This window comes from Coregonus lavaretus (assembly GCF_964263955.1).
Source record: "Coregonus lavaretus genome assembly, chromosome: 3".
Taxonomy (NCBI): Eukaryota; Metazoa; Chordata; class Actinopteri; order Salmoniformes; family Salmonidae; genus Coregonus; species Coregonus lavaretus.
Window position 1 is genome coordinate 78,979,224 of NC_139990.1, and position 21,251 is coordinate 79,000,474.

Consider the following 21,251-nt stretch of genomic DNA (forward strand, 5'->3'; position numbering starts at 1 on the left):
GTGGGGATGGGAGAACCTTCCAGAAGACAACCATCTCTGCAGCACTCCACCAATTAGACCTTTATGGTAGAGTGGTCAGACGGAAGCCACTCCTCAGTAAAAGGCACATGACAGCCCGCTTGGAATTTGCCAAAATGCACCTAAAGACTCTCAGACCATGAGAAACAAGATTCTCTGGTATGATGAAACCAAGATTGAACTCTTTTGCCTGAATGCCAAGTGTCACGTCAAATTGGCTACAATTTCTAAAAATCAGTTTGTCATTATGGGGTATTGTGTGTAGATTGATGAGTAAAAAAACAACAATTTAATCAATTTTAGAATAAGGCTGTAACCTAACAAAATGTGGAAAAAGTAAAGGGTTCTGAATACTTTCTGAAGGCACTGTATACATTCATACTGTGCAAAAACCTCAATGACTATTCATATACTGATAATATTAATATACCACTAATATTCATATACTGCTAATATTCATATATTACTAATATTCCTATACTGCTAATATTCCTATGCTACTAATATTCCTATACTGCTAATATTCCTATACTGCTAATATTCCTATACTGCTAACATTCCAATTCTGCTAATATTCATATAATGCTACTATGCATATACTGCTAATATGAATACACTGTTAATATTAATATGCTGCTAATATACATATATTGCTAATATTCCTATACCGCTAATATTCCTATACTGCTAATATTCCTATACTGCTAATATTCAAATGCTGCTAAAATTCTTAAACTGCTAATATTCATATACTGCTAATATTCACATATTGCTAATATTCCTATGCTGCAAATATTCCTAAACTTCTAATATTCCTATACTGCTAATATTCCTATACTGCTAATATTCCTATACTGCTACAGAGTCCTATAATGCTACCCTAACCCTATGAATACAGATCGAAGAGGAGCAGAGCCCAGTCAGTGCACCAGAGAAGTGATAAAGGCCGTAGAGAATATGTCGACATTCATTCCTGTTCTAAATGATTAACAGGATGATTTCTCCTCCTACAAATGACTGTATTGTCAGCAAGGTGTTGATACAGGGAGCACATTAAGCCTTGGACAGGGAAGCTAATTTGCCTGTGATCAATTAACACAGACAAGGTGTAGCAGTTCTGTTTCAAGTTCAGCGGCAGCAGCCTTTTGTGCCTCCCCCATGAACACTAATCATTTCCTCCATGGGCTTCAGAGGGTTGCAGACGGCAGAAGGACTGCAAGGATGGATTTAGCCTCCAGACTCTCCTCAGGCCATACTCTGACTAGTCAAACTGTCCCAGCTAAACTAATCTAGCTCTGGGACACCAACTACACATGAAAGACGGCTACACATTACTATTGCTGCAAAAAGTGTCCTTTTAAATTCACCTCACGTCAATGGCTGAGGGGTTGAGGATCCCAATGAACTGCTCATTACGCTTTGTCTCACTACAGATAATACATATAATACTCCACTATGTGTAGAATCACTACAGATAATACTCCAATGCATAGAGAATCACTACAGATAATACTCCATTATTTATAGAATCACTACAGATAATACTCGACTGTGTAGAGCATTTATTTATTCTTTATTTATTCAGGGAAAACCTACTGAGACCAGGGTCTCATTCAAAAGGCTGCCATGATCACAGCAACACAACAATCAATGCAATAAAAAACAAAACAGCAACACAACAATCAATACAATATGAAGCAAAACAGCAACACAACAATCATTACAATATGAAACAAAACAGCAATAAATTCAATGTCAAATAACAAATCAAATGGGCCAGAAACCCAAAGGTCGCTGGTTCGAATACCCGAGAAGACAAGATGAAACATCGGTTGATGTGCCCTTGAACAAGGCACTTATCCCTAATTTGGTCCAGGGGCTCTGTACTAATATGACTGACCCTGTAAAACAACACATTACACTGCACCTATCATACTACTATGGCTGAAACTGTAAAACAACACATTACACTGCACCTATCATACTACTATGCCTGACCCTGTAAAACAACACGTTACACTACACCTATCATACTACTATGACTGACCCTGTAAAACAACACATTACCCTGCAGATATCATACTACTATGCCTGACCCTGTAAAACAACACATTACACTGCACCTATCATACTACTATGCCTGACCCTGTAAAACAACACGTTACACTACACCTATCATACTACTATGACTGACCCTGTAAAACAACACATTACACTCACTACACCTATCATACTACTATGACTGACCCTGTAAAACAACACATTACACTGCACCTATCATACTACTATGACTGACCCTGTAAAACAACACATTACACTGCACCTATCATACTACTATGACTGACCCTATAAAACAACACATTACACTGCACCTATCATACTACGATGACTGACCCTGTAAAACAACACATTACACTGCACCTATCATACTACTATGACTGACCCTGTAAAACAACACATTACACTGCACCTATCATTCTACTATGACTGACCCTGTAAAACAACACATTACACTGCACCTATCATACTACTATGACTGACCCTGTAAAACAACACATTACACTGCACCTATCATACTACTATGACTGACCCTGTAAAACAACACATTACACTGCACCTATCATACTACTATGCTTGACCCTGTAAAACAACACGTTACACTACACCTATCATACTACTATGACTGACCCTGTAAAACAACACATTACACTCACTACACCTATCATACTACTATGACTGACCCTGTAAAACAACACATTACACTGCACCTATCATACTACTATGACTGACCCTGTAAAACAACACATTACACTCACTACACCTATCATACTACTATGACTGACCCTGTAAAACAACACATTACACTGCACCTATCATACTACTATGACTGACCCTGTAAAACAACACATTACACTGCACCTATCATACTACTATGACTGACCCTGTAAAACAACACATTACACTGCACCTATCATACTACAATGGCTGACCCTGTAAAACAACACATTACACTGCTCCTATCATTCTACTATGACTGACCCTGTAAAACAACACATTACACTGCACCTATCATACTACTATGGCTGACCCTGTAAAACAACACATTACACTGCACCTATCATTCTACTATAACTGACCCTGTAAAACAACACATTACACTGCACCTATCATACTACTATGACTGACCCTGTAAAACAACACATTACACTGCACCTATCATACTACTATGACTGACCCTGTAAAACAACACATTACACTGCACCTATCATACTACTATGACTGACCCTGTAAAACAACACCTATCATACTACTATGACTGACCCTGTAAAACAACACATTACACTGCACCTATCATACTACTATGACTGACCCTGTAAAACAACACATTACACTGCACCTATCATACTACTATGACTGACCCTGTAAAACAACACCTATCATACTACTATGACTGACCCTGTAAAACAACACATTACACTGCACCTATCATACTACTATGACTGACCCTGTAAAACAACACATTACACTGCACCTATCATACTACTATGACTGACCCTGTAAAACAACACCTATCATACTACTATGACTGACTCTGTAAAACAACACATTACACTGCACCTATCATACTACTATGACTGACCCTGTAAAACAACACCTATCATACTACTATGACTGACCCTGTAAAACAACACATTACACTGCACCTATCATACTACTATGACTGACCCTGTAAAACAACACATTACACTGCACCTATCATACTACTATGACTGACCCTGTAAAACAACACCTATCATACTACTATGACTGACCCTGTAAAACAACACATTACACTGCACCTATCATACTACTATGACTGACCCTGTAAAACAACACATTACACTGCACCTATCATACTACTATGACTGACCCTGTAAAACAACACCTATCATACTACTATGACTGACCCTGTAAAACAACACATTACACTGCACCTATCATACTACTATGACTGACCCTGTAAAACAACACCTATCATACTACTATGACTGACCCTGTAAAACAACACATTACACTGCACCTATCTGGTGTATGTGACAATACAACATTTTATTATTATTATATTGTTTTCCAGCTACAGCATCAGTATGTGGTGAAAGGAGCGTTCATAGTGCATCAGTCTGGAATAACTTCTCATAAATGTGCTTCTCACCGCTGTTTGAGCCTTGAGGATTAATGTTGTGTTGGCTTCAGTCTTGTACCTTGGCAGTTATGCTTTAACTGTTACCAAACAGGGTCATACTAAATATGATGTATATAATCAGTTATAATGGACATGATACAGAGGTTTCCATAGGTTTTGTCATCTTACTGTCCCTATCTTTGAGTGGACATTCATCTGGTTTTAGACTGATGCACCTAATAATCCATGTGAAATGTTATTGATATGAAGTGCAGGGTATAGAGATAATATGGTGTACCTTACCGTGTAAAGCTCAGCTATGTGCATGCATCTTAATCCCTTTAAACCACTCTGGGTGTAAAGTTTCTATCCTGGGTCTGAGAGAGGAACTGCATGGGGTTGTCTTGCTGTTCTGGGTCTGAGAGGAGTAGTATGGCGCTGGGTCTCTGCGAGAGGATAGGGGCTGGGGATGGGTCTCTGTGAGAGGAGAGGGGCTGGGGATGGGTCTCTGTGAGATGAGAGGGGCTGGGGATGGGTCTCTGTGAGAGGAGAGGGGCTGGGGATGGGTCTCTCAGAGAGGAGAGGGGCTGGGGATGGGGTCTCTGTGAGAGGAGAGGGGCTGGGGATGGGTCTCTGTGAGAGGAGAGGGGCTGGGGATGGATCTCCGTGAGAGGAGAGGGGCTGGGAATAGGTCTCTGTGAGAGGAGAGGGGCTGGGGATGGGTCTCTGTGAGAGGAGAGGGGGATGGGTCTCTGTGAGAGGAGAGGGGCTGGGGATGGGTCTTTGTGAGAGGAGAGGGGCTGGGGATGGGTCTCTGTGAGAGGAGAGGGGCTGGAGATGGGTCTCTGTGAGATGAGAGGGGCTGGGGATGGGTCTCTCAGAGAGGAGAGGGGCTGGGGATGGGGTCTCTGTGAGAGGAGAGGGGCTGGGGATGGGTCTCTGTGAGAGGAGAGGTGCTGGGAATGGGTCTCTGTGAGAGGAGAGGGGCTGGGGATGGGTCTCTGTGAGAGGAGAGGGGCTGGGGATGGGTCTCTGTGAGAGGAGAGGGGCTGGGGATGGGTCTCTGTGAGAGGAGAGGGGCTGGGGATGGGTCTCTGTGAGAGGAGAGGGGCTGGGAATGGGTCTCTGTGAGAGGAGAGGGGCTGGGAATGGGTCTCTGTGAGAGGAGAGGGGTTGGGGATGGGTCTAAGCTGAAGTTGTTTTGCTGTGGATCCTCCTTATGGTTTCTCTTGGAGAGAGACATCAGCTCTGTTTTCTTTATGATAACAGTATGATGGATCGTCAAGCACATCATCATCCAGACCGCATGGATCACTGTCGATACAAATCACCCAACTATTAGTAGACACTTTGACCATGTTTCAAAACAATCTGAGGGAGGTCAAGTAAGGTTCAAAGTGTTTCCTTCAGCACACCCAGAACCGGACCATGATTTCATTGTTGAATTGGGTGATGTGAACTCCTGATACTGCGGTACTGTGTACTTGATATCTGTGTGGTGGGAGAATGGAAAGGAAATCTAATCCTGCCTGTAACCATGGTTGGAAGACCTACATCAAGATTTCAGTGCATGACACATGTTCCTATGATGTAAAATGTGGCGTTACTTTGGTTTTAATAACTTAGTAGGAGGAAACCAAACTAACGTTTTCCCCTTCTTTGATTTCTTGTGTTAAATTCAGGATAATTAGATTATTTGGCACCTACAGTGGGGAGAACAAGTATTTGATCACCTACCAACCAGTAAGAATTCCGGCTCTCACAGACCTGTTAGTTTTTCTTTAAGAAGCCCTCCTGTTCTCCACTCATTACCTGTATTAACTGCACCTGTTTGAACTCGTTACCTGTATAAAAGTCACCTGTCCACACACTCAATCAAACAGACCTCTCCACAATGGCCAAGACCAGAGAGCTGTGTAAGGACATCAGGGATAAAATTCTAGACCTGCACAAGGCTGGGATGGGCTACAGGACAATAGGCAAGCAGCTTGGTGAGAAGGCATCAACTGTTGGCGCAATTATTAGAAAATGGAAGAAGTTCAAGATTACGGTCAATCACCCTCAGTCTGGGGCTCCATGCAAGATCTCACCTCGTGGGTTATCAATGATCATGAGGAAGGTGAGGGATCAGCCCAGAACTACACGTCAGGACCTGGTCAATGACCTGAAGAGAGCTGGGACCACAGTCTCAAAGAAATCCATTAGTAACACACTACGCCGTCATGGATTAAAATCCTGCAGTGCACGCAAGGTCCCCCTGCTCAAGCCAGCGCATGTCCAGGCCCGTCTGAAGTTTGCCAATGACCATCTGGATGATCCAGAGGAGGAATGGGAGAAGGTCATGTGGTCTGATGAGACAAAAATATAATTTTTGGACTAAACTCCACTCACCGTGTTTGGAGGAAGAAGAAGGATGAGTACAACCCCAAGAACAGCATCCCAACCGTGAAGCATGGAAGTGGAAACATCATTCTTTGGGGATGCTTTTCTGCAAAGGGGACAGGACAACTGCACCGTATTGAGGGGAGGATGGATGGGGCCATGTATCGCGAGATCTTGGCCAACAACCTCCTTCCCTCAGTAAGAGCATTGAAGATGGGTCGTGGCTGGGTCTTCCAGCATGACAAAGACCTGAAACACACAGCCAGGGCAACTAAGGAGTGGCTCCGTAAGAAGCATCTCAAGGTCCTGGAGTGGCCTAGCCAGTCTCCAGACCTGAACCCAATAGAAAATCTTTGGAGGGAGTTGAAAGTCCGTATTGCCAGCGACAGCCCCGAAACCTGAAGGATCTGGAGAAGGTCTGCATGGAGGAGTGGGCCAAAATCACTGATGCAGTGTGTGCAAACCTCGTCCTACAGGAAACGTATGATCTCTGTAATTGCAAACAAAGGTTTCTGTACCAAATATTAAGTTCTGCTTTTCTGATGTATCAAATACTTATGTCATGCAATAAAATGCAAATTAATTACTTAAAAATCATACAATGTGATTCTCTGGATTTTTGTTTTAGATTCCGTCTCTCACAGTTGAAGTGTACCTATGATAAAAATTACAGACCTCTACATGCTTTGTAAGTAGGAAAACCTGCAAAATCGGCAGTGTATCAAATACTTGTTCTCCCCACTGTATATGGTTTGATTTGACCTATGGCCTCGATATAGAGACATTATATATAAGGCTTTGACTGTATCTGGCTGTGGAGTGTGGCCCTGTCTCCAGAGAACTACACACCACATTAGGTTGAATTACCAAATCCCAACTTTATGTACAGCCGTTCCACCCAGTAGGGCTTCAGCATGTTAGCCACTACTCTCCACGTCAGACCACCTCCTCATATGCTTCATAACCATTAAGATATTGACAAACCCTCCACGGATGTCACCTCAAGATGGATGTTGCTGTTCTCATGTGTGAGGAAAGGAATCTGAGCATGGCTGAAAGCTGATCGTCTGTCCGGGAACAGTCAGCTGTGAAAACAGTTGTGATGCCAGATAGGGCTTGTGTTCTGTCCACTCCTCCAAACCCGGCTGAGGACCTGGCAGGGTTGGGCTGCAAGCATCGCAATGTTTTAATGAAGATCTACCTAAGAGGCCTAGTACAGGCTTAGGACAGGGTTAGGTTAGGGCTGGACAGGGTTAGGGTAGGGTTAGGACAGGGTTAGGGTAGGGCTGGACAGGGTTAGGGTAGGGTTAGGGTAGGGCTGGACAGGGTTATGACAGGGTTAGGGTAGGGTTAAGGTAGGGCTGGACAGGGTTTGGACAGGGTTAGGGTAGGGTTAGGACAGGGTTAGGGTAGGGCAGGACAGGGTTAGAACAGGGTTAGGGTAGGGCTGGACAGGGTTAGGACAGGGTTAGGGTAGGGCTGGACAGGGTTGGGACAGGGTTAGGGTAGGGCTGGACAGGGTTAGGGTAGGGTTAGGACAGGGTTAGGGTAGGGCTGGACAAGGTTAGATTAGGGTTGGGGTAGTGTTAGGACAGGGTTAGGGTAGGGTTAGGACAGGGTTAGGGTAGGGTTAGGACAGGGTTAGGGTAGGGCTGGACAGGGTTAGGGTAGGGTTAAGACAGGGTTAGGGTAGGGTTAGGACAGGGTTAGGGTAGGGCTGGACAGGGATAGGGTAGGGCTAGGACAGGGTTGGGGTAGGGCTGGACAGGGTTAGAACAGGGTTAGGGTAGGGTTAGGACAGGGTTAGGGTAGGGTTAGTGTAGGGCTGGACAGGGTTAGGACAGGGTTGGGGTAGGGCTGGACAGGGTTAGGGTAGGGTTAGGACAGGGTTAGGGTAGGGCTGGACAGGGTTAGAACAGGGTTAGGGTAGGGTTAGGACAGGGTAGGGTAGGGTTAGTGTAGGGCTGGATAGGGCTGGACAGGGTTAAGACAGGGTTACGGTAGGGTTAGGACAGGGTTAGGGTAGGGTTAGGGTAGGGCTGGACAGGGTTAGGACAGGGTTAGGGTAGGGTTAGGGTAGGGCTGGACAGGGTTTGGACAGGGTTAGGGTAGGGCAGGACAGGGTTAGAACAGGGTTAGGGTAGGGCTGGACAGGGTTAGGACAGGGTTAGGGTAGGGCAGGACAGGGTTAGAACAGGGTTAGGGTAGGGCTGGACAGGGTTAGGACAGGGTTAGGGTAAGGCTGGACAGGGTTGGGACAGGGTTAGGGTAGGGCTGGACAGGGTTAGGGTAGGGTTAGGACAGGGTTAGGGTAGGGCTGGACAGGGTTAGGGTAGGGTTAGGACAGGGTTAGGGTTGGGCTGGACAGGGATAGGGTAGGGCTTGGACAGGGTTGGGGTAGGGCTGGACAGGGTTAGAACAGGGTTAGGGTAGGGTTAGGACAGGGTTAGGGTAGGGTTAGTGTAGGGCTGGACAGGGTTAGGATAGGGTTAGGACAGGGTTAGGGTAGGGCTGGACAGGGTTAGGGTAGGTTTAGGACAGCGTTAGGGTAGGGCTGGACAGGGTTAGAACAGGGTTAGGGTAGGGTTAGGACAGGGTAGGGTAGGGTTAGTGTAGGGCTGGATAGGGCTGGACAGGGTTAAGACAGGGTTAGGGTAGGGTTAGGACAGGGTTAGGGTAGGGCTGGACAGGGTTGGGACAGGGTTAGGGTAGGGCTGGACTGGGTTAGGGTAGGGCTGGACAGGGTTAGGACAGGGTTAGGGTAGGATTAGGACAGGGTTAGGGTAGGGCTGGACAGGGTGAGAACAGGGTTAGGGTAGGGTTAGGACAGGGTTAGGGTAGGGTTAGTGTAGGGCTGGACAGGGTTAGGACAGGGTTAGGACAGGGTTAGCGTAGGGCTGGACAGGGTTAGGGTAGGGTTAGGACAGGGTTAAGGTAGGGCTGGACAGGGTTAGAACAGGGTTAGGTTAGGGTTAGGACAGGGTAGGGTAGGGTTAGTGTAGGGCTGGACAGGGTTAAGACAGGGTTAGGGTAGGGTTAGGACAGGGTTAGGGTAGGGCTGGACAGGGTTAGAACAGGATTAGGGTAGGGTTAGGACTGGGTTAGGGTAGGGCTGGACAGGGTTAGGAGAGGGTTAGGGTAGGGTTAGGACAGGTTTAGGGTAGGGCTGTTCAGGGTTAGAACAGGGTTAGGGTAGGGTTAGGACAGGGTTAGGGTAGGGTTAGTGTAGGGCTGGACAGGGTTAGGACAGGATTATGACAGGGTTAGGGTAGGGCTGGACAGGGTTAGGGTAGGGTTAGGTAAGGGTTAGGGTAGGGCTGGACAGGGTTAGAACAGGGTTAGGGTAGGGTTAGGACAGGGTAGGGTAGGGTTAGTGTAGGGCTGGACAGGGCTGGACTGGGTTAGGACAGGGTTAGGGTAGGATTAGGACAGGATTAGGGTAGGGCTGGACAGGGTTAGGACAGGGTTAGGGTAGGGTTAGGACTGGGTTAGGGTAGGGCTGGACAGGGTTAGGACAGGGTTAGGGTAGGGTTAGGACAGGGTTAGGGTAGGGCTGGACAGGGTTAGGGTAGGCTTAGAACAGGGTTAGGGTAGGGCTGGACAGGGTTAGGACAGGGTTAGGGTAGGGTTAGGACAGGGTTAGGGTAGGGCTGGACAGGGTTAGGACTGGGTTAGGGTAGGGTTAGGACTGGGTTAGGGTAGGGCTGGACAGGGTTAGGACAGAGTGAGGGTAGGGTTAGGGTAGTGCTGGACAGGGTTAGGACAGGGTTAGGGTAGGGCTGGACAGGGTTAGGACAGGGTTAGGGTAGGTCTTGACAGGGTTAGGACAGGGTTAGGGTAGGGTTAGATCAGGGTTAGGACAGGTTTAGGGTAGGGTTAGGACAGGGTTGGGGTAGGGTTAGGACCGGGTTAGGGTAGGGTTAGGAGAGGGTTAGGACAGGGTTAGGGTAGGGCTGGACAGGGTTAGGAAAGGGTTAGAACAGGTTTAGGTTAGGGCTGGACAGGGTTGGGACAGGGTTAGGGTAGGGATGGACAGGGTTAGGACAGGGTTAGGGTAGGGCTGGACAGGGTTAGGACAGGGTTAGGGTAGGGCTGGACAGGGTTAGGACAGGGTTAGGGTAGGGTTAGGACAGGGTTAGTGTAGGGCTGGACAGGGTTAGGACAGGGTTAGGGTAGGGCTGGACAGGGTTAGGGTAGGGCTGGACAGGGTTAGGGTAGGGTTAGGACAGGGTTAGGACAGGGTTAGGGTAGGGCTGGACTGGGTTAGGACAAGGTTAGGTTATGGCTGGACAGGGTTAGGTTAGGGCTGGACAGGGTTAGGGTAGGGCTGGACAGGGTTAGGACAGGGTTAGGGTAGGGCTGGACAGGGTTAGGGTAGGGCTGGACAGGGTTAGGACAGGGTTAGGGTAGGGTTAGGACAGGGTTAGGGTAGGGATTGGACAGGGTTAGGGTAGGGCTGTACAGGGTTAGGACAGGGTTAGGGTAGGGCTGGACTGGGTTAGGACAGGTTTAGGGTAGGGATGGACAGGGTTAGGGTTAGGGTATGGCTGGACAGGGTTAGGACAGGGTTAGGGTAGGGATGGACAGGGTTAGGGTAGGGTTAGGGTAGGGCTGGACATGGTTAGGACAGGGTTAGGGTAGGGTTAGGGTAGGGCTGGACAGGGTTAGGACAGGGTTAGGGTAGGGATGGACAGGGTTAGGGTAGGGTTAGGGTTAGGGTAGGGCTGGACAGGGTTAAGACAGGGTTAGGGTAGGGATGGACAGGGTTAGGGTAGGGTTAGGACAGGGTTAGGGTAGGGATGGACAGGGTTAGGGTAGGGATAGGACAGGGTTAGGGTAGGGCTGGACAGGGTTAGGGTAGGGTTAGATTCCATCTGTGTTCCTGGAGATGTTTGTCTGCCTTCATGTCCAAGGACCAAGGAAACTGTTGGTTTCCTTCATACTCGGATCCCCAGGTTTGAGTCCCAACACCTTTAGCACCACTAATTCAAACGTCTTTTAACAGCGCTAACTAAAATGTCCTTTAGCACCACTAAAATGACTTGCCTCAGCTTCACTGGGACAGCAAACTGTTTACTTATCACTTCAATACAAGACGTCTACAGAGTGTTGGGAGGAGGCTGGGAGGAGGCTGTGGCAGGAGGGAGGAGGCTGGGAGGAGGCTGTGGCAAGAGGCAGGAGGCTGGGAGGAGGCTGGGAGGAGGCTGTGGCAGGAGGAAGGAGGCTGGGAGGAGGCTGTTGCAGGAGGGAGGAGGCTGGGAGGAGGCTGTGGCAGGAGAGAGGAGGCTGGGAGGACTAATGACTAATGAAAGTACCAGAAAATGGTTTTTGGGTGGAATTTTCCTTTAAGGACTAAAGCACTCTGAGCTAACATGCTTCAGTTTCCACTGCAGCCTGCACCAGCAGTTTCATCTAAATGTAAATATTAACATGCTTCAGTTTACCCTGCAGCCTGCATCAGTAGTTTCATCTAAATGTAAATATTAACATGCTTCAGTTTACCCTGCAGCCTGCATCAGCAGTTTCTGACTAAATGTAAATATTAACATGCTTCAGTTTACCCTGCAGCCTGCATCAGCAAATACTGACTAAATGTAAATATTAACATGCTTCAGTTTACCCTGCAGCCTGCATCAGTAGTTTCTGACTAAATGTAAATATTAACATGCTTCAGTTTACCCTGCAGCCTGCATCAGTAGTTTCTGACTAAATGTAAATATTAACATGCTTCAGTTTACCCTGCAGCCTGCATCAGTAGTTTCATCTAAATGTAAATATTAACATGCTTCAGTTTACCCTGCAGCCTGCATCAGTAGTTTCTGACTAAATGTAAATATTAACATGCTTCAGTTTACCCTGCAGCCTGCATCAGTAGTTTCATCTAAATGTAAATATTAACATGCTTCAGTTTACCCTGCAGCCTGCATCAGCAGTTTCTGACTAAATGTAAATATTAACATGCTTCAGTTAACCCTGCAGCCTGCATCAGCAGTTTCTGACTAAATGTAAATATTAACATGCTTCAGTTTACCCTGCAGCCTGCATCAGCAGTTTCTGACTAAATGTAAATATTAACATGCTTCAGTTTACCCTGCAGCCTGCATTAGCAGTTTCTGACTAAATGTAAATATTAACATGACCTTGCATTTAATACATCACAAACAAATAATACCCCAAATTATGCATTATTACTTTCTGTTGGTGTGGCCCGTGTTTGTGATGCGCTATTACTTTCTGTTGGTGTGGCCTGTGTTTGTTAAACATTATTACGTTCTGTTGGTGTGGCCTGTGTTTGTGATGCATTATTACTTTCTGTTGGTGTGGCCTGTGTTTGTGATGCATTATTACGTTCTGTTGGTGTGGCCTGTGTTTGTGATGCATTATTACTTTCTGTTGGTGTGGCCTGTATTTGTCATGCATTATTACTTTCTATTAGTGTGGCCCGTGTTTGTGATGCATTATTACTTTCTGTTGGTGTGGCCTGTGTTTGTGATGCATTATTACTTTCTGTTGGTGTGGCCTGTGTTTGTGATGCATTATTACTTTCTGTTGGTGTGGCCTGTGTTTGTGATGCATTATTACTTTCTGTTAGTGTGGCCTGTGTTTGTGATGCATTATTACTTTCTGTTGGTGTGGCCTGTGTTTGTGATGCATTATTACTTTCTGTTGGTGTGGCCTGTGTTTGTGATGCATTATTACTTTCTGTTGGTGTGGCCTGTGTTTGTGATGCATTATTACTTTCTGTTGGTGTGGCCTGTGTTTGTGATGCATTATTACTTTCTGTTGGTGTGGCCTGTGTTTGTGATGCATTATTACTTTCTGTTGGAGTGGCCCGTGTTTGTGTCCAGCTTATTATCAGATGTGTGTATGTTTCCAGTACACTCAGTGAAACAGCTATTCACTCGTGGTTTGTTTCTTCTCTCTGAGTTAGTGAGGCCTTGATGTTTGCTTTGCCAGTGGATCTCCAGCTGCCCACTGTCCTGCTTCTTTAACCACTGTTCCCTGATGTTATGACTGTCACTAAGCTGATCTGCCAACTCCCTGAGGAGGAGGCTCTCCTAAATGAGGGCATAGAGATACCCCAGGGCAGAGCACAGTGGGAATTATGGCTTCAAACCACATCTGTTTCTGTCGCTTGCTCCTCCAAAAGTGCCTTCAATGTAAATAGATGTTGATATGCTCTCTCCTCTCATGATCATTTACAAATCCATCCTCACATTATACACATACATTTTTGGCATGTTATCTAAATGATTAAAAGGTAAGTGGGAAGAGGAATTGTCAGTTGTGTTTTTGCTGAGTATCTCAGCAGCATGTATAGAGAGTCTGACAGGAGGAGAGGAGTGGGATGGATGCTTTGATGAAGCCCCCTGCTGAGAGGAAGTTGAGTTTGGAAACAACCAGTTTGGATGACTGCGATGGACCTACGTTAGGCTTTACTGAAGGATGCTCAAACACAACCCCTACTGCTGTACCTAGAGGAGAGACTTCATCTGAACACAACCCCTACTGCTGCTGTACCTGGAACACAAACCCTGCCTGCTACCATTTTCACATCACTGGCTCTCATGGATGGCTGTCCAGGTTATCACCCTGCCTGCTACCATCTTCACATCACTGGCTCTCATGGATGGCTGTCCTGGTTATCACCCTGCCTGCTACCATATGCTAGACTATTACCACAGAGCTCAGATACCTCACATCATAATAATACAATTATAATCAACTTCAACTGTTATCTGTAGCACGTTCTTATCATTATGTAATTATCAATGGGCCACTTTAACCAATTAATCAATGATTTAGTCAATTAATAATTAGCAATTTGTTACCGCTTCTCGTACTATCAAAATATGTACAAAGGAAAAACAAACGTAAGACATAGCTAATATTATTCTGAAAATCTATTAGATAAATCTAGGAGAAAGTGCATAGTAGCCTGGTCTGCATGTAGGATTCCTGGCTATATGTAATAACTCCATTAAAAATGAAATAAAAAAGTCCTGATTAAAGGGTGAGGAAGTGGAAACCAACATGTCTCCTGGTTGAAGGTGTTGAAAGAACACCTCTGAGCTCTGTGCATCATGGTCTAATTCCAGACAGCAGAACAAGCCGTGTGATGTGGCCATGTGTGTTGAGTCCTGGAGGTCAAACAGGTTAAATGGGATTTGATTCAAATCAGTAGATGGCCAACTCTCTACTCACAGTCTCCTCTGGCCTGTAGGGAATAGAGCAGGAACATAGCCTCTCCTCTCCTCTCCTCTCCTCTCGTCTGATGGGCCTTTCTCTTCATGGAGGGGGATGTGTGTTTGGCTTACTGGCAGAAAGTCTTGCCACTGTTTATCAAGCAGCCACAATCCCATTAGGCAGTGGTCTGCCTCCAGACGCCATTAACCTGCTCAGCTGGGAGAACACTCAGCATCCTGCCAATAGCTCATTTCTCTGCTCTGATAAGATCGGCTCAAGATATTCAATGGGCTTCTCTTCAACTCTACCACAGAGAACTGAGGCTGAACCAACCAGTCCCGATCTCTCTTCTCTCTCTGTAGTTACACACAATAACAACAGTTCTTCTTTCTGTAGTTACACACAATAACAACAGTTGTTCTCTCTGTAGTTACACACAATAACAACAGGTATCTGTGTAGTGACACACAATAACAACAGTTCTCTGTGTAGTTACACACAATAACAACAGTTATTATCTATGTAGTGACACACAATAACAACAGTTCTCTATGTAGTGACACACAATAACAACAGTTCTCTGTGTAGTGACACACAATAACAACAGTTATTCTCTATGTAGTTACACACAATAACAACAGTTCTCTATGTAGTGACACACAATAACAACAGTTCTCTCTGTAGTTACACACAATAACAACAGTTCTCTATGTAGTGACACACAATAACAACAGTTCTCTCTGTAGTTACACACAATAACAACAGGTATCTGTGTAGTGACACACAATAACAACAGTTCTCTCTGTAGTTACACACAATAACAACAGTTCTCTATGTAGTGACACAAAATAACAACAGTTCTCTCTGTAGTTACACACAATAACAACAGGTATCTGTGTAGTGACACACAATAACAACAGTTCTCTCTGTAGTTACACACAATAACAACAGTTCTCTGTGTAGTGACACACAATAACAACAGTTCTCTGTGTAGTGACACACAATAACAACAGTTCTCTGTGTAGTGACACACAATAACAACAGTTCTCTGTGTAGTGACACACAATAACAACAGTTATTCTCTATGTAGTGACACACAATAACAACAGTTCTCTCTGTAGTTACACACAATAACAACAGTTCTCTGTGTAGTGACACACAATAACAACAGTTCTCTGTGTAGTGACACACAATAACAACAGTTCTCTGTGTAGTGACACACAATAACAACAGTTCTCTGTGTAGTGACACACAATAACAACAGTTCTCTGTGTAGTGACACACAATAACAACAGTTCTCTGTGTAGTGACACACAATAACAACAGTTCTCTGTGTAGTGACACACAATAACAACAGTTCTCTGTGTAGTGACACACAATAACAACAGTTCTTCTCTATGTAGTGACACACAATAACAACAGTTCTCTGTGTAGTGACACACAATAACAACAGTTCTCTGTGTAGTGACACACAATAACAACAGTTCTCTGTGTAGTGACACACAATAACAACAGTTCTCTGTGTAGTGACACACAATAACAACAGTTCTCTGTGTAGTGACACACAATAACAACAGTTCTCTGTGTAGTGACACACAATAACAACAGTTCTCTGTGTAGTGACACACAATAACAACAGTTATTCTCTATGTAGTGACACACAATAACAACAGTTCTCTGTGTAGTGACACACAATAACAACAGTTCTCTGTGTAGTGACACACAATAACAACAGTTCTCTGTGTAGTGACACACAATAACAACAGTTATTCTCTATGTAGTGACACACAATAACAACAGTTCTCTGTGTAGTGACACACAATAACAACAGTTCTCTGTGTAGTGACACACAATAACAACAGTTCTCTATGTAGTGACACACAATAACAACAGTTCTCTGTGTAGTGACACACAATAACAACATTTCTCTGTGTAGTGACACACAATAACAACAGTCATCTGTGTAGTTACACACAATAACAACAGTTGTTCTCTCTGTAGTTACACACAATAACAACAGGTATCTGTGTAGTGACACACAATAACAACAGTTATTCTCTATGTAGTGACACACAATAACAACAGTTCTTCTCTATGTAGTGACACACAATAACAACAGTTCTCTGTGTAGTGACACACAATAACAACAGTTCTCTGTGTAGTGACACACAATAACAACAGTTCTTCTCTATGTCGTGACACACAATAACAAAAGTAGTAGGACAGGAAGGGAAGCTCCATCCATAAGCCTGGTTTCCTCCAGACTCAGATCAGTCCTGCCTCTCTCTGCAAAGGGGAGCAACTCTCTCTCTTTCTCTCTCTCTCTCTCTCTCTCTCTCTCTCTCTCTCTCTCTCTCTCTCTCTCTCTCTCTCTCTCTCTCTCTCTCTCTCTCTCTCTCTCTCTCTCTCTCTCTCTCTCTCTCTCTCTCTATCTCTCTCTCTCACTCCTCTCTCTCTCCTCTGTCTCTCTCTCCTCTCTCTCTCTCTCTCTCTCTCTCTCTCTCTCTCTCTCTCTCTCTCTCTCTCGCTCTCTCTCTCTCTCACTCCTCTCGCTCTCCTCTGTCTCTCTCTCTTCCCCTCCCCTCTATCTCTGTCTCTCTCTCTCTCTTCCCCCGCTCTCTCTCTCTCTCTCTCTCTCTCTCTCTCTCTCTCTCTCTCTCTCTCTCTCTCTCTCTCTCTCGCTCTCTCTCTCTCTCTCTCTCTCTCTCTCTCTCTCTCTCTCCTCCCTCCCCTCTCTCTCCTCTCTCTCTCTCGTCTGACAGGAGGGAAACTGATTTCTCTTATCACGGGTGGCCCACAAAGGCCCAGGCCAGCCTGGATGATTAGCATTGGCTGGTGGAGATGTGTCAGGCCCATTTCTATCACCCAGACAGATTGAGCCTTTCACTCTGCCCAGCCAGTGAGTGACACATGGCCTGACTGCGAGGACAACATTGTTATTGGAGTTAAGAAATCAATTTGTATCAAATGTACACTGTAATTTATTTGTTGGCTTTGAAGGGAAACCTGGCTAAGATAAATGGGAATGGACTTCTCTTCCCGCGCTGAGCCGATAAAGTTCTTGTGAAGCCCATGATAGTTCCCGTCAGAGAGAAAGTGACAAACATGTTGAAAGTTGTGCAGTGATCTTTAAATCTCAAAAAGAACACCTTGTTGGACATGATAGAACGTTTCTACCTTTCCCCCCCATCTGTCAGACAGCCATGCTGACATATGGCTTTAGTATTTTTGCTGACATTTGCTTTATCACATACATCTAGCGGCACAGAGGAGAGATGTTAGTTCCTTTTTAATATTTTAACTGGATTCACAGTAAGCGTCCATGCGCTCATATCAAGATGGTCTTTCAGGATTAAAAATATTAATTTCTGCTTCTTATATTTCAAGCCTCTGAAACAATATTGATGTTCAGCGATATGGATCCTATAGTGAGGATGAAATGGAAAGAGCTCCGTTGTTTTGAAACAGGTTAGAGTAACACTTCTTCAGTCATCATCTGAGAGCACCGTTGTGTTGAAACAGGTTAGAATAACACTTCTTTAGTCATCATCTGAGAGCACCGTTGTTTTGAAACAGGTTAGAGTAACACTTTTTCAGTCATCATATGAAAGCTTCAACACATACTGTTTGTCTGTACCAGTTAAGGTGCTTTTTACCAAAGTCAAATAAACCTGTGATACAATTTTAGTATTTTAATTCATTCATTTGAATCCTACAATATGACTTTTTAGATATGTTGAGCTAGACATTTTTTCAAAATAATGTCATACAGGCTCTGATGAAGGAGATTCATGCTGAAACATAAAATAATACAATACAGGCTCTGATGAAGGAGATTCATGCTGAAACATAAAATAATACAATACAGGCTCTGATGAAGGAGATTCATGCTGAAACATAAAATAATACAATACAGGCTCTGATGAAGGAGATTCATGCTGAAACATAAAATAATACAATACAGGCTCTGATGAAGGAGATTCATGCTGAAACATAAAATAATGTAATACAGGCTCTGATGAAGGAGATTCATGCTGAAACATAAAATAATACAATACAGGCTCTGATGAAGGAGATTCATGCTGAAACATAAAATAATGTAATACAGGCTCTGATAAATGAGATTCATGCTGAAACATAAAATAATATAATACAGGCTCTGATAAAGGAGATTCATGCTGAAACATAAAATAATATAATACAGGCTCTGATAAAGGAGATTCATGCTGAAACATAAAATAATGTAATACAGGCTCTGATGAAGGAGATTCATGCTGAAACATAAAATAAGGTAATACAGGCTCTGATGAAGGAGATTCATGCTGAAACATAAAATAATGTAATACAGGCTCTGATGAAGGAGATTCATGCTGAAACATAAAATAATATAATAGAGGCTCTGATAATGGAGATTCATGCTGAAACATAAAATAATATAATACAGGCTCTGATAAAGGAGATTCATGCTGAAACATAAAATAATGTAATACAGGCTCTGATGAAGGAGATTCATGCTAAAACATAAAATTATATAATATAGGCTCTGATGAAGGAGATTCATGCTGAAACATAAAATAATATAATACAGGCTCTGATAAAGGAGATTCATGCTGAAACATAAAATAATATAATACAGGCTCTGATAAAGGAGATTCATGCTGAAACATTAAATAATGTAATACAGGCTCTGATGAAGGAGATTCATGCTGAAACATAAAATAATATAATACAGGCTCTGATAAAGGAGATTCATGCTGAAACATAAAATACTATAATACAGGCTCTGATGACGGAGATTCATGCTGAAACATAAAATAATGTAATACAGGCTCTGATGGAGATTCATGCTGAAACATTAAATAATGTAATACAGACTCTGATTAAGGAGATTCATGCTGAAACGTAAAATATTGTAATACAGGCTCTGATGAAGGAGATTCATGCTGAAACGTAAAATAATGTAATACAGGATCTGATGAAGGAGATTCATGCTGAAACATAAAATAAGGTAATACAGGCTCTGATGAAGGAGATTCATGCTGAAACATAAAATAATGTAATACAGGCTCTGATGAAGGAGATTCATGCTGAAACATAAAATAATATAATAGAGGCTCTGATAATGGAGATTCATGCTGAAACATAAAATAATATACTACAGGCTCTGATAAAGGAGATTCATGCTGAAACAAAAAATAATGTAATACAGGCTCTGATGAAGGAGATTCATGCTAAAACATAAAATAATATAATATAGGCTCTGATGAAGGAGATTCATGCTGAAACATAAAATAATATAATACAGGCTCTGATAAAGGAGATTCATGCTGAAACATAAAATAATATAATACAGGCTCTGATATAGGAGATTCATGCTGAAACATTAAATAATGTAATACAGGCTCTGATGAAGGAGATTCATGCTGAAACATAAAATAATATAATACAGGCTCTGATGACGGAGATTCATGCTGAAACATAAAATAATGTAATACAGGCTCTGATGAAGGAGATTCATGCTGAAACATTAAATAATGTAATACAGACTCTGATTAAGGAGATTCATGCTGAAACGTAAAATATTGTAATACAGGCTCTGATGAAGGAGATTCATGCTGAAACATAAAATAATGTAATACAGGCTCTGATGAAGGAGATTCAAGCTGAAATATAAACCTGTTGTTTCTTTGTCCCTACAATAAATCTATCAGACTGATTTAGAAACAGAGTGCTCCTTTTCCCAGTTGATTTATCCTGGGGTAAAGAAGGTTTTTTACATTTTAGACATATTTGACCTATATAAATCACTAATGCCTTAACTATATGCCAACATTTTCCTGGCATATTTAAAATGAATAGGGCTTATTTTTCTGTGGTAACAGTGTGTACCCACCTCTTAGAACTGTTTAGCCCCAGCTCAATCTGAGTAGGCAACACTCTAAACATCATGCTCAATCTGAGTAGAAAACACTCTAAACATCATGCTTAATCTCAGTAGGCAACACTCTAAACATCATGCTCAATCTGAGTGGACAACACTCTAAACATCGTGCTCAATCTGAGTAGACAACACTTTAAACATCATGCTCATTCTGAGTAGACAACTCTGTAAACGTCATGCTCAAAACTCTAAACATCACCCTCTATTTCAGTAGGCAACAGTCTTAACATCATGCTAAATTTGAGTAGGCCACACTCTAAACATCATGCACAATCTGAGTAGACAACATTCTAAACATCATGCTCAATCTGAGTAGACAACCCTCTAAACATCATGCTTAATCTCGGTAAGCAACTCTCTAAACGTCATGCTCAATCTGAGTAGACAACTCTGTAAACGTCATGCTCAATCTGAGTAGACAACTCTCTAAACATCATGCTCAATCTGAGTAGACAAAACTCTAAACATCATGCTCAATCTAACTAGGCAACACTGAACATCATGCTCAATCTGAGCAGTCAAAACTCTAAACATCATGCTCAATCTGAGTAGGCAACACTC